The sequence below is a fragment of the Mustela putorius genome, unplaced genomic scaffold, assembly GCF_011764305.1.
Source record: "Mustela putorius furo isolate JIRA1106 unplaced genomic scaffold, ASM1176430v1.1 tig00003836_pilon_pilon_pilon, whole genome shotgun sequence".
Classification (NCBI taxonomy): domain Eukaryota; kingdom Metazoa; phylum Chordata; class Mammalia; order Carnivora; family Mustelidae; genus Mustela; species Mustela putorius.
In genome coordinates this window covers 14502012-14517239 of record NW_025421989.1, presented here as the reverse complement: position 1 = coordinate 14517239, position 15228 = coordinate 14502012, and the positions used below count along the sequence as shown (strand labels likewise).

Genomic DNA, 15228 nt, shown 5'->3' with positions numbered 1-15228 from the left:
GAGAGAGGAAGGGAGGGGGAGAGGCAGAGGGAGAGAGAATACCAAGCAGACGAGTAGACTGGGGCCGCATCTCATGACCCCGACACCACCACCCAAGGTGAAACCTAGTCAGATGCTCCTGAGCCACCCTGGCGTCCCTGTACTCAGCAATTTCTTATAGGTTATCTGTAGCACCTCTGAGAACACACCCGCTGGGGTCCTTCATTACCCTTCAAAGTCGTTCACCTCCTCCTGGTGACTTTCTCCACGCACTTAGATCAGTGCTCCCTGACGAGCACCATCAGATTCACCAGGGGAGGTTATTAAAAAATGAAGACTCTTGGGGTGCCTGGGTGGCTCAGTGGGTTAAGCTGATGCCTTTGGCTCAGGTCATGATCTCGGGGTCCTGGGATCGAGTCCCGCATCAGGTTCTCTGCTCAGTGGGGAGCCTGCTTCCCTCTCTCTCTCTGCCTGCCTCTTTGCCTACTTGTGATCTCTGTCTGTCAAATAAATAAATAAAAATCTTTTAAAAAAGAAAAAAAGAAGTGAGACATTTCAATCTTTTCTTTTCCAGAAAAAAATAAAATAAAATAAAGCAATATCTCTCCAAAAACATTTGGTTCTCAGCCACCCCTGAGTTCATTACACAAGCAAATTTCATGTAAAAAATTCACTAGGAACTAAAAGGGATCAAACTTGAGTATATTTCTGTTAGACTGTAAGCTCCAAGGGTATCTTTCTTTCTAAATACTCCTTGAATCTCTGGCACCTTCACAGTGCCTTTCACATAGCAGGTGTTTGATAAATGCTAAATGCATTAATGGAGCTTCCTAAGCTAGCGTCCTTTGTTCTCTTTTTAAAGATTTTATTTATTGGGGCACCTGGGTGGCTCAGTGGGTTAAAGCCTCTGCCTTCGGCTCAGGTCATGGTCCCAGGGTCCTGGGATGGAGCCCCGCATCTGGCTCTCTGCTCAGCAGGGAGCCTGCTTCCTCCTCTCTCTCTGCCTACCTCTCTGCCTACCTGTGATCTCGGTCTGTCAAATAAATAGATAAAATCTTTAAAAAAAAATTAATTGCTGGGGCTCTGGGTGGCTCAGCCGGTTGAGCATCTGACTCTTGATTTCAACTCACGTCATAATCTCAGGGTTGTGGAGCTGAGCCACAGCTCATTTTGGTGAGCATTAAAATAGTTCTTTTGGTTTGTTTGTTTTACCTGTTACCTGAAGGAGAAAAACAGTTGAAGAATAGCTTGCTTAATACTTACTTAGTAGTATAAAAATTTCAACAGCAAATTTTTCCCTAATAACGAAAGAATTCTGGAATAATTCTCAGTTTTTCTCCATTGTGATTTTAAAATCCTCTTTAAAAATGAATCTGTAAGCGCGCGCTCTCTCTCTCTCTCATATAAATAAATAAATAAATACAATCTTAAAAAAAAAATGCTAAAAGCCAGTATTAGTCCATGACTTGGTGCACAGATGCCTGCTATTTCATTATACAAAAGCCTTTTATTAAACCAGAAAATGGGTAGTACTTACAGATTCATTTTTAAAACAAGATCTGGGTGAGGCCAGGGGCCACTTAATACTCCCACACAGAGCCCAAAGTACACTGCCATCACCCACTCAAAGCCAGAGAGGAAAACAAGTTTGTAAGCAGCGTATGTACCTTTGAGGACATCTCCAGCCGGCTGCAAGGCTGATAAAAATGATCGGGGGATTTTCCATTATTGAGAAAAATCGAAGCTCCTTGCATTTCCAGCTCTCTGTCAGCATTAGAAAAGCACTTAGTGCGCCAAAGAAGTCTCCGGAGAAATGATACCCTAGGGCCTGAAAGGGGTCCTGTGGCTCAAGAGGTGGAGAGCTTCTTCAGGGTTCACAAAGACCCAAGGACGCATCCTCAACGATATGGACACTGAAAAGATGGCTCTTAGCAAAAAAAAAACAGCTTGAAATTTGCCCGGTGAGGCTGCCCCTACCAATATTTATATGTCGAGGATGGTTTTAAAGCACAAACATGAAACAGTGACTCATCATTGGCACTCACTTCTAATCTGAAAAAGAAAAGGTTTCTACGGCTTCTGCTGGAAGGTTTTTACTGTGCGTGGGGGCTGGGGGGCCACTGAAGGGCCCAACGGTTTGAGGTCCAGCTCTTTTCATGCTACCCACTTTTCACTTCCCAAGGTGAAAATACACGGAATGAACAAATGATGGCCCTTGGAGCCAAGCTAAACCTCAGCCATCAAGCACCCTCCAAGTGCTAGCCCTGCCTCCCCAAGCTGTTATTTGTTCTTCATTTCATTCCAGACTACAGTCTTATTGGACTCCCACGCCCCCGCTCAGCTACCTGGGCCTTGATTCTGCCTCTGGCATTCGAGATGGGGCTTGGGCGGTTTCCCATGCTGAAAACTCAGCCTTTCTCAGAGATGCTGCCTTTTATGAGAAATTCCTCCTCCAGCCCTGGCCCTGAGGAACCCAAATCCAGGGCCCAGTGTACTTCAACAGGCAACACACTCCCACCGCCCAAGGTGGGGCACATGGAGGACAGATGTCTCTTGAGGCTCGCCTTGCTGTGTTCTCTGTGGTGGTCACCAGGGGTTCTATAGCCTGGTGTCGGTGGCCTAAGGATGACTAAGGGGCACAGAGTGGGGTAGAGGAGTCCCTGGTGGATGGCGCTAGAGAGGCCCGTTCCAGCACTCCGTTTCCAGAAGAACACTGTAGCCTTTCCTTGTTCGCACCCTTGTGGCTGGGGTCTTAAATGTGTCTGTGAGACAGACCCAGTGACTCTTGCCGGCTCTCATCAGATGAAAGACTAAAAAGAAGGAGAAACGCCACTGAATACCAGAAGGCATCTGAAGGTATCTGTATCTGACAGGATGGTCATCAAGAGGCAGCTTGGCCTGGTTCCAGGTTTTCCACAGTGTGTTTGTGGAAGAGTAGTTCTCCGTGCTATATGATTCTAGGCACGAGGCAAAAAAGGCCCCACAGTCGAATAAGTTGAGGAGAAGTCGGGTGAAACAGATTTCTTGACGGCAAGATTCCTTAGAGCCTTCAACACGTTACTATGCGTCTCTAATAGGAATCTCTGAGAAAAAAGCCAGAGTGTCCACCATTTCCCAAACAGCCTAGCAGGGGACCCTTTTGAGGTAAAGCATCTCCAGAACATGTGTTGTTCCTAAGAGCCTAATGATGGCTCAGTGGGGCCTGGGGTTTAGAAGTCAAAGAAACTGGGGCTATCTGCTGGCTGAAGTCAGTAGAGCATGCGAGTCTTCATCTCAGGGTGGTGCGTTCAAGCCCTACGCTGGGTGTGGAGCCTACTTATATAAATAAATAAAAATGAATTATTTAACTAATTAACATAAATTCCTCTGTACCTCCGTTTTCTCTTAATGGGATAATAGCGCCTACCTGACCAGCTTGTACTGAGGACTACTGAGGAGTTCAGCGGTGCAAAGAACCAGCTTGAACAAAAAGCAATTCCTCTTAGCTGAATGAGGGAGGAGGGGCCATGCACAGGCGGGGGCTCACCATGGTCAAGTGTTGAAACGAGATTGTGTTTGCTCAGATCTCTTCCTTCCAAATGCATGGTCTGGGACCTCCGGAGGCTAAAACCCTACGAGGTCTACTCCTTCTAGGATAATTGCAGATTCATAAGAAATGAACTCTCTTCCTCAGAGAGCACTAAGATCTGAAAGAACACTACGCCAGTAATCATCATAATAGCTAAAATCACTACTTCTTATCAAGGGACTACTGTTTACCCAGCCCAGTGGTTGCTCTATGTTTCTCTTTCTCCAGCTAATCTTCACGCAAACTTTTAAGGTGTGTCCATCACTCCCGTGTTATAGATGAAGAACTGAGATTCAGAAATTAAATATGGTACCCCGTGGCACAGCTGACCAGTGGCAGCCCCAAAGACCCGTTCTGGTCAATGGTTAAAGAACAAAAATGTCCACTATAAGGTTGTCTACATCTTGATCTCAGATCCAGTCTGAAGCCCCAAATCACTAAAGAGAATTCTTGAACATTTCAAGGAATTCGGTTTCCCTTTCCTAAAGAGAGACGGGAACCCAATGATTTTCCAAGATAGCAACAGGCCAAGGGGGCTACGGGAAGATTTCTGAACATGAAGTTGCGTCATGGGCTTTGAAGGGTTTCTCCAAGTATCTCTTCCCTCATTTCTAGTTCTCACCCAAGTGACCACAGAGTTTTTCCAAATGTCAAGTTCCTTTGAAATAGGCTGCAATCCTTCAAACGGCAAAGTCATCTGTACCCCTTTCTAAGATGAGGACAGCTGATTTGGAATCAGAATCTCTGAGAAAAACATCACTCTGAGAAATTGAAAAGCCATAAAATAAACTTTAAGGTATGCACATTTCCTATCCCATCACTACACAATCGATATTTATATGGTAGACTTCTGCTTGCTCAAAATACCTAAGGACAAGCAAACATATTACCTCTTTCTTCTGCTTGGCTGATGCGGAGGGTTTTCCTCACCCCAGGTGTTTCAAGAGACCCCAGAACAAGGAAAAAACCTTCTTTATGAGGGATGCAGAGGCCTGAAAGAAAAGCGGTACAAGTCCAGCTGTCTCTGGAGCATGCCCCCCGAACACACGCGCGAGCAGGCACGCGTGCACACACTCCACATCCCGAGTCCTCGCTGCTCTCTGCAGGGAGAACTCTTGCTTAAAGAAATCAAGAAAGAAATACACATGCACACACACAAAGAAATAATTCCAGCGGGCCTTGGGGGCTTTGCCTTTCAGCCTGGAAGAGGGGCCCAGAGTCAACAGATCCGGGAGAGGCCGAGTTGGGCTGGGAGCCCCAGCTGTCTGGCCTGGCCCTGCCGCATTCCCATCAGCTCAGAGATCAAGGGACACGCTCAAGCAATGGGTTGTGGCCACAGGACTGCTTTCAAGGGGCCCTGGGCCTGGACAGGCAGGGCCAGACCAATAGGCTGCTGTTGGCATAAATAATCTGCCTCGATACAAAACACACGGTGAATTTTTCTAAGTAAGGGCAGAAGAGCATTCTGTGGTTCATCCTGGAGGTCCACCAAGGCTGGTTTTTAGGCAACACCGCAGCCATGTGCGTGTGGCTAGGAGAAGGGGGCACGCTACACTTTCCTTCTTGGGACTCCAAAAGGCCCGAGGGGAAGGGCGCGGCCCCAGGTGCTGCACTGCGGTGGTATTCCTCCAGCTGTTCCATTAGCTGCATGGTGGGGAACCCATCAGGGGGACACAGATTCCCCTGCCCCCCGCGGTGGGGAGGAAACTGAGAGTGCACCCCGTGATCTTGCTGACTTTGAGAAGGAAGAGGAGGGAGCCGGTACCAGGGCGGGTGCCGCCAGCCTGGGTTCCAACATCTTTCGAGGCCCTCTGAGGTAATCTTGCTCCCGGAGGCCCAAACCCACGGCAGCGGCACCCACAGCCGTTCTCCTCCCCAGTCCTGCCTGGCTGGCCAGCCGGCGTGTTTTCCCGCTTCCTGGCCTTCTGCATTGCAAGCTCGGATTGAAAGGACTTGGGCCAAAATCATATGCTAACCCCGCCCAGGCTGCTCTCTAGCACTCGTTCCTTTCTGCACTTGAGAGCCACAGGGATCCAAGGAAGTGGTCGCCTAGCTCACGATTAAAGCTAATGGAGTCACTTTAAAAAATAACTGGAGAGGCAGCTCTAGGCTTCTGTACTCCCATTAGCATATTAAATATGATCAGAGGGCCTCATTAGGAGGCAGTACAACCGTACAGGTTTCCATGGCAGGCGCTCCAAGACTAGGGCCTGGTGAGGCCGCCATCCACGGTGCAAACGATAGTGTCATTACCCAGGCTCGGAGACAAATAGTGGACAATGTCGCTCTGTGGCTGTTTCCAGCCAAATGCCTGTTCAGTCCACAGTGGTTAAATGATGGCTATGTCTAGATTTGGTTGTTCAAATGTCACCTCCTCTGTGTGAAGCTTTTCTTAAAGCACCAAAGGGGAGTAGGCGCTCTGTGCCCTGGCTCTCAAAGCCACGTATGCGTCCAATTCTAGAGCTCTTGCAAAGTGCTCTGTAATTTGTCCTTGTACATGTGAAATGCAGAGGAAATTTTCACTCTTATATGTGAAAGGACAGGGTCCATTTCATTCCTCTTGGCAATCCTAGTACCAAATGCATAAAAGGTACTCACCAAATACTTGTTTCATCACAGAAAGAAAGGAAAGGAGGGAAAGAACTTGTGACTTAGGTGGTTATTTTAATGGCCAGTCTCTGGACCATGAATTACATGAGCCGTGCCCTTTATGTGATAGATCTAAAACTTAGAATTTGCTTAAATGAAGAGTTTCACCGTATTTTTCCATTGTAGGAAGAATGTTGGAATGTGACTTTGAGTGCTACCAAGAGTCTTAGACCCAGCCTCCAATTGCTGAATAAACCAGCACTGATGGATGTGAATAAATCATAGTAACGATAGCGTTCACTGAGCACGTACTACGTTCTAGGCCCTTGTTAGTCTTACATGTATTAATCTCATTTCATCCACACACCATCCTATGAGGCCTATATTATTATTGTCTTCCCTATTTACACTTTAGGACCTAGAGCCCAAAGTCAAACAGCAAATGAGTGGCAAAGCTGGGATCCGAACCCAGGCACTTTGACTCTCAAACCCTTACTTCTGATCCTTACACTACACTGCCTCGGTCAGCACCTTACGTGTTTGCAAAATGACGAACCCAGCCTCTTCTCAGATGCTGTCCGACTTCCCTCCAGCTGAGCAGGGAGGTGTTCTCCCAGGCTGAAAACAGAAAAAAATAATTGGCAAAGTAACGTTCACGGTTCTAAATTCGCTAGTTAATAGACTCGTGCCCCCAAACAGTCAAGGTCAATGTCTCTCTGGGTGGGCGTATCATCGTATGAAAAGAGCCCCCAGCAAAGGTTGGAAAAGGCCATGGCAATACCAAATCATCCTGAACTAAGGAGGCTTGTGCTCTTCAATTCGACACAGTGCCACCCGACCCTCTGAGCTCCCCTATGTGACAGGCGCTGCTGAAGGACAGGGACATAAAGGGGGAACCAAATGGATGTGATTAGGTGGGGCAGACACCTAGGCAAATAAGAAAATAAAATCACAAATTGAAATCTTGCTCTCCTGTTGGAATATAAACTCCAAGTACCTAAAACAGGGCCAGGCATGTAATAGATATTTATTATGCAAGTAAATACGAGCAGTATGGTATGATAAGATCTCTCACAGGACAGGGACGGGGCACAGAGAAAGGGCCCCATCCCAGCAAGGGGAATGAAAGAAGGTTTTCTAAATGAGATGCTGCTGCGGTGCCCGGCCGGCTCAGTCGGCAGAGCAGAGCGGGGTAACTCTTGATCTCAGGGCTGTGAGGGCAAGCCCCCTGTTAGGCATAAAGCTTGGTTCAAGAAAAAGGAAAGGAAAAGAACCGAGAGGGGATGACTGAGCAGCCAGAAGTTAGAAGTTAACCAAGAAGAAAAGAGGTGAGGGGAGGGGGGTGTTCTTGCAGATGGCGCGTATCTCACAGCGTTTAACAAGGCCGTGAACCAGGAGAGGTAAGACCGACATCAGAAAGCACGGAGTTCCTGATTCTGACAGTGCGGGTAGCTGTACACGTGGGCGGAGGAACGTGCTCCTCTGCTAGGACTGAGCCCCGCCCCTGCAGGCTGGACTTACTCTTTCCTGGCTGCCTCGGCTGTCCTCTCTCCTGCCCTGCTCACTTCCCCATTTCCCTACTGGGTTTGCCTTCACCCTCCTTGCTCTCAAATGCTTTTCTCAGAGTCTGCACCTGAGGGAACCCAGATCAGGGCCCTGGTTTAGTCTATGGTGGGAGCAAGCTACAGAAAGAGAGAGGGGAATGGAGAGGCTGGTTACCTCACTAGGGACAGACTGGGCATTGCGGCAGACCTCTCCTGGGCCACAAGCGTCCTGGAGTTGGCCACAGTTCCATCTTCTAGCAAGGAAAGGTCATTCGAAGGGGCGGCTCCTACTGATCATGAAACACACCGGGGAATATACTAGATTCTAGACAGAGCAGCTGGATTCAGGAAGAGACTGAGAAAAGAAACAACGTGGGCTGATCTATTTGGTAGTGAGTACTTAAGGTTTCTGTCCACTCCTGACCCCTGATACCTTATGCCCAATAGCACCCCTTCGGATAATAGAATGGAAATTATTAGAACTCATATGTTCATCTATTTTTAAATTCTTCTTGAACTTCCTATTTTCATGTATGTTTGATAATGTACACAATATATGAGTTCAGTAGTATTTGTTACAAATACATTAATATACTCATGTTAGGGGTCCATTCTAAAAAAGCTTGTACTGTGACAGGTTCACGATCAAAAACATTCACAGAATCTTGATTTAAAGAGCCTACTTCCTTTTAAAGAGAGGGAAAGAATACCAAGTAATTTTATGTTTCAATAAAGAGAAAGGATCAAGCATATTTCCAGGGATGAATTCTGGGTATTGAAAAGCCACATTAAGTAAGAGAGAAGAGAGGCCAGATTTAGCAAGTCATTAGAAAGCCATTAAAAGAAATTAAAAGTGGGTTATAATTCACTATCCAGGGAAAGAAATTCATAAAGGCCAGTGCTGGCCAGATGTATCTGTTGGGGTCTCCTGGTCAACAGCCATAATGACAGGCTGAAACAGCTGTCATTATGTGTTGACGTTTACAAGGTCGCTTTGAAGAGGCTACAAAGTTGAGCTCTCCATGGTTGTGATTTAATAAACAGAAGATTGGCAGGTATGAGAATTTAAATTTTGACCACTGCTTAATCTAAGCCTAGCTTGGTCCTAGATGGCTCAAGTTAAAAACAACAAACAAACAAACTCCTAAAATTAACCCCGAAGCTTCAGAAATCAAATCAAAAAGCTTCAGAGAGAGTCACCTAAAGACAGTCTACCCACTCTGCCTGCCTCTCCCGTGGAACAAAGCTATAAAATGCCAGGACAGGATCCATGGAGCAGCCATCTGAAGACTGCGGCAGGCAGACCCAAGATGGCTCCCAACAGTCCCTGCCTCCTGGTATTCACGCTCCAGTGTAACCCCCTCCCCTTCAGTGTAAGGCTGGACCTAGTTAGCAACGGATTTCTAATCAATAAAATACGGCAAATGTGTTGGGCTATTGCTTCTGTGACTCAGTTATAAAAAAACTGTGGCTTTCTGTCTTGCTAGCAGTCTCTATTACCCTCACAGGTTGTGTGCTTTTGATGAAGTAAGCTGCCATGTTGGAGAGGCCTGCGTGGCTGAGGACTGAAGGTTTCTGACCAAAAGCCAGCAAGGAACGGACGTCTTCGATCCAACAGACCTCAAGGAACTGAATCCTGCCAACAAGCACTTGAGATTGGAAGTGGATCCTTCTCCAGCGAAGCCTTCCTGTGACTGTAGCCGACACATTGACTACAACAGCTTGTGAGGACCCAGGTAAGCCATGCCTGGACTCCTAACTCACAGAAGCTGTGAGATCATAAATGTGCATTTTAAGCTTTAAGGTTTTCGGTAACTTGTATGTAGCAATGAATAAGTAACACAAGGACTCTGAAAAGTAAGTAGCAGAAGGAAGACTGAGGAAGAAGATCAGAGTTTGAAGTACTACAAGAGTGGCGGTGAGTTGGCCGTCTTCTTCCCTCCAGTTCCCCTCGCCTGGATTTGAGGAGCAAAAGTTCAAATCAAAGCCACAATGAGAAAACCCAGTAAGCCTATTAAGGCAGTTAAAAACAACCCAGTCGTACCCAGCGCTGGTTGGGATGTGGAGTGACTCGGACCGTCATGCTTTGCTGGTGAGAATGCAAAATGGTACATTTACTTTGAAAAATAGTTCGGTTAGTTTCTTGTAAAGTGGAACATACATTTTACCATATGACACCACAATCCTAGCCCTGGGTATTTACTCTAGAGGAAGCTTATATTCACACAAAAGCCTGTACACAAGTTCGTAGGGTCAAATATGGCAAACACCCAGATGTCCTTTGGCAAGTGAATGGAAGCGCAACTGTGGGACCTCTATACAGTGGAATACTACTTAAGAAGAAAAAGGAATAAATTATTGATGCCTAAAACCTGGATGAATCTCAAAGGCATTATGTTGAGTAAAAGAACCCGGTTTAAAAGGTCACATACATTTCTATGACATTCTTGGGAGACAACACCACAGGGATGGAGAACCACTCAGTAGTTGTCAGGGTTTATAGGGGCGGGGGTGTGACTACAAGCAGAAAGCAAGAACAAGTTTTGGGGCAATGTTCTGTATCCTAATTTTTTAGAGTGGTGGTTACGCTAACCTATCCACGTGTCCCTATTTACCGTACACGAATTTTAAAATAAAAAGCTTCAGAGCTGGCTCTGGTTTAGGGCCTTGGGGTCTGCAAGATATGAAAGTCCCCACGGGTTGACTTTGCCAAGGGCCTCCCCAAATCCCAGCCAGAAGCAGCACCTTCGACTGCAAACTACGAGCCCTAAAAAAAAACACTGGCCCTTCCCTCTGACTTCACCTTTGGCTCTCTATCCATGGGCAAAACTCACAAAACAGAGATCCTAGTCAGAAAACGTACCCCAAGCATTCTTTATTCAACAGGTACTTACTAAGCATGTTTTAGCTACGAGGCAGGGATACAACAATGAATACATTCTGATCCATCTCCCTTCCAGGTACACGGTTGAACGAGGGACTCGGGTCTGCCCACAAGTAGTTTCAAGAGAGGAGGTGCAGGTACAGAGAGAGGCCCACGTACTACTGGAGTCTAGAAGGATAGTCGTTCTGCAGGTTAAGTGAGGAGGCAGTTCATAGAACATGAAAGATGGGAAAGGCACTCCAGGGAGCGTGGGAGCATGTGCTATTTCAGTAATGTTTCCTGAGACTGGGGGGCTGAGGATGTATAGAGCAGAGGATGGGGGTAGGATGGGGTAGCTGTGGTCATTCTTAGAAACCATGACAAAGAATTCAGACCCTAACTCATCAGTCAGGGCTTACAATTTCAAGCGCTCGCATGGGCTGGGGCAGGTAAGATACATGAATGAAGCAGCTTAGGCGGAAGCGACAGGACATTCTAGAGAGCTTTTATCTAAATGAGGCAGCTGCTACTTAGTGGTTGCTCCCTCTTAGGCTGCCAGACAGAAATCCTGGCCCAGGGTTGCCCAGTGTAATTTTTCAAGAGAAGCTGAACATATTTTTATGTGAAATCTCCCTACTTTTAAATATCAGTATATTTCTGCAAATTTCAGATACCATTGATTATAGGTACATCATTATTTTACATACTGATAAGAAAGAAAAAAGCCACCCATCAAACCATTATGCTCCATCGATTTTAAGACTCATTGCAATCTCAGAGGTACTAAAAATGTGAAAAACATAGACATCTCAGAATCCATGAAATGCAGTCATTCTTTTTTTTCTCAAAGCACCATAGAGGCTCCACGGAATCCATGCAGTATGAGCCTGCCAGAGGGCGAACTTGATTTTTCTTTCTTGCTTGCTTGCTTTTCTTTGTTTCTTTCTTAAGATTTTATTTATTTCTTTGACAGAAAGACACAGCGAGAGAGGGAACACAAACAGGGGGAGCGGGAGAGGGAGAAACAGGCTTCCCGCTGAGTGGGGAGCCCGATGCAAAACTCGACTCATGGACCCCAAGATCATGACATAACCCAAAGGCAGACACTCAACGACTGAGCCACCCAGGGGCCCCGAACTTGATATCTAAGTGAAGGGAAGCCTGAGGGTGATCTGATTAGATTCAAACTTGAGGAATATCACTCTGAGGGTCCAACGATGAGGAACTGGGGGAAAGCCTGCCCTAGGAAGACCAACAAGGAAGCCCTGGCAACAATCCAGGAGATGAGAAGGGCTGGATTAAAGCAAGGGTCAGGGGGAGGCGGTGGGGGTGAAGAGGAGGGGCCTGATGTGAAAGCCTTTCCGGTAATAAATCCCTCAGGTCCCAGAGTGAGTATAGGCAGGGACGGAGGTTTCTAGTTTGAAATAATAGATGGGTTAATCACTTCAATATTTACTGGGTGTCCACCATATGCCAGGCATGACGCCGAGCGCTGGGTGTACCGTGGCAGACAACACAGACACCTCCCTGCCCTCTTGTCATACGCAGTCTGGTGGGCAATGCCATTAACCGTGGTATTAGTGGGTAGAACACGAAAGGGACGTGGAGAAAAATAACGAGTTCACATGTCCCGTCGGCAGCAGAAGCCTGAGTGTAGAGCCCAGGAAATAAATCAATCTATAGATTCTCATTAAGAGGTCACCAGGTTATGGATAACAACTGAAGCGGCTGGAGAAGATGAAACAGCCACGGAGAGCCGGGAGGGAAAGAAGGCAAGAGCGGTGAAACCAGAAGCCTGAAGAATTGAGACATTTAAAGGAAAAGAGGAGGAGGAAGGAACAAAGGAGACCAAAAAAGCAACAATCTGGAAAGGAAGAGGCCCGGGAGAGAGGGAGACAGGTATTCTCATGTAATCCAATATACTTGCATCTATAATTACCGCGTAGAAGTAATTTACCTTGGCAATGTACGATTCAGATTTTTCAGAGTTACGGGTGTTTTGCATGAATGCCAAATAGGCTTATCAGAACTGCTTCTTATTTAGAGAGTTGTGATATTTTTAAATATTGCCACAATCTGTTCCTTTAGCTTGTATGTGCTTGCGTTTTGCATGTATCACAGTTTGACATCTAGCATGAGTCAATGGCAGAGTAATGGTAATTTCTTACTTCTTCTTATTTTCCTTCTGCAGGAGCTATAATCTGCCATTCCAAGACAAAAATAAAATGAGAATATACATTTATGCAACTGCCTTTCATATCAAGGCACTGGGAATTGGGCAAAATTGATCTAGGCACACAGTGGAGTCCCTTTGTATGATCATCGTGAGGTCCTTGGCCTAGAGCTCTGTCCCGGTGAGCCTGTGATGTGGTAAGACACTCTGGTCCTCTGGAATTACCCAGGAAAGTCCTTCATTTTGTAGGAGAGGACACAAGGCCCAGAGAAGTTAGCTGGCCTCCCCAACATTATGGTCTTACGATTTGGTGGCCAACACTCCTTCTACATCAGGGTGACCCAATTCTACCCTATAAAGATCGCCCAAATATAAATTATAGTAAAGTATGTAAAATACATATTAAAGAATGATAAACTTCATACACAAAACTCCATACATAGAGTCTACCAGAGTTGGCTAAGCAGAGGAGGAAGGCTAACTTTTAGTCATATGGTTCCATACCCAGATTTCATCCAACTCATCTGCTCCATTAAGCGTTCTTACCCTTCTAAGTTTTATCAGTCCTGCACAGGTTCAAGGAAAATAGACTCCTAGATCTTCACTTCGTTGGTTGCTGAATCTTTCAGCCTGACCTGCAGGCTCAGGACACTATCCATTGTCACACTTATAAGTCTTACTTAAAGAGAATTCCTCAGCTTCACCTAGAATTTTCCAGAGGTAAATTCTAGAATGATTCTTTAATAGGTTGCCTTGGCAACCCCACAATGTCAGAGGCAGATATGACAGTCCTGCCAACAGAATGTGAACAATACAAGCTGGATGAGAGAACCACTTCCTATGTATCGGAAAGACAGATTCCAGGTTCTTCAAGCTTTCTTTCTGCCACCATTTGCTTTCCTGTCAACCATTTCTGCATCACAAACACAGAAAACAAAGCAGAGTTGGTTTCTTGGAGGAACACTGAAACTACTAGCTAAAACAAGACCTGGGAAAGATCCCTGACTTTCTGTTCACAACCCTTGCTGCTATTGCCTGAGAGGATTAAGTGCTCATTGGGAAGCCTTTAGAAAAGTTTTAAGAGAATTTTCTTTAAGAGCACTTATTCTTGTCTTGGTTTCATTCATATACTCAGTCAACAAACATTTGTTGAGCACCCATGGTGTGCCAGGCACTATTCTAGACCCTGGAGATATACCAGAACTGACAAGGTCCCTTCCCTCATGAAGTTTATAGCCTAGTGGGGGAAGTAAACATTAATTAAATACTCATAAAGGTAAATGTGAAATTGCAAAGGAGAAGTACATGTATTATGAGAATGAGTCAGGAGGTCAAGCCAATAATTGCTTATCAAAGAAAATAAGCTTTGAACTGACATCTAAAAGACAAATACTGATTAAGTGAAGGTGTTGATGGGGGAAGGAGTCAAGCATACATTTGAGTTAAGACAAGATTTTAAGTTTACCAAAGCTGAAGTTAGTATTTTTACCAATATTGCAGAGACTATGAGCTCTGTGAGTCTCTTTTATATAAAACTCTCTAAAACAGTGCTTCTCAAACTTTAATGTACTTATAAATCACCGAGGGATATTGTTAAAACACAGATTCCTGGGGTGCCTGGGTGGCTCAGTGGGTTAGGGCCTCTGCCTTCGGCTCAGGTCATGATCCCAGTGTCCTGGGATCGAGCCCTGCATTGGGCTCTCTGCTCAGCGGGGAGCCTGCTTCCCTCCTCTCTCTCTCTGCCTGCCTCTCTGCCTACTTGTGATCTCTGTCTGTCAAATAAATAAATAAATAAATAAATAAGAAACTTCTCTATGTGTAATGACTCATTAACAGGTTCACTTTTTTTTTTTTTTAAAGGTTTTATTTATTTATTTGACAGAGAGAAATCACAAGTAGATGGAGAGGCAGGCAGAGAGAGAGAGGGAAGCAGGCTCCCTGCTGAGCAGAGAGCCCGATGCGGGCCTCGATCCCAGGACCCTGAGATCATGACCTGAGCCAAAGCCAGCGGCTTAACCCACTGAGCCACCCAGGCGCCCTCACTTTCATTTTTTAATGAAGCTCTGGATGTCATATCACATGAGATAAGAAGAACCTTTGCAGGGATCAAAGGCAGGCCACCCCAAAATGTGCCACTTTGGCACACAGATTACTTCCAGCCAGAAACAATCAAGGCCCCCAAAGACACATGAAGAAACAGCAACCTTCCCCTTAACTGCGTAAAGGAATTTAGATAAGAGGACCTGCTCCAGGAAGACCCCTGTCGCCATAGCTAACTATATCATGATATGAACTAGGTATGGCAGACATGAAGGAACCGAGCAAGACCGGTTTGATCAAATTCCTTTCTATGTCCCATTGTTTCTGAGCGGCCCAGCAAACATTTGTTTATCCGACATTTACTCTTTTTTCATCTTCCTGTGAATTGCTTCCCTTCCCTTTGAAGTTCCAGACTCCTACCCCCTTCTCCTTTGTACAGGATGACACATGGCCCTCATCATGCCTATCTTTG

The 15228-nt window shown here is 45.9% G+C and overlaps 1 protein-coding gene across 2 annotated transcripts in view; it reads right to left on the bottom strand.

The window, feature by feature from the left end:
• The window catches only part of PPEF1 (protein phosphatase with EF-hand domain 1), a 112487-nt gene extending 99029 nt beyond the window's left edge, over positions 1-13458 (bottom strand). The window contains exons 1-4 of one of the 2 annotated variants that reach the window (XM_045089348.1): positions 13263-13458; positions 12501-12744; positions 6668-6754; positions 4438-4539 (exon numbers count right to left, since the gene is read on the bottom strand). The gene's annotated coding sequence lies outside the window, so the exon portion shown is untranslated. The remainder of the gene's footprint in view (positions 1-4437; positions 4540-6667; positions 6755-12500; positions 12745-13262) is intronic. The other variant, XM_045089347.1, reaches the window with a different exon arrangement.
• Between the last annotated feature and the right edge of the window lie 1770 nt (positions 13459-15228).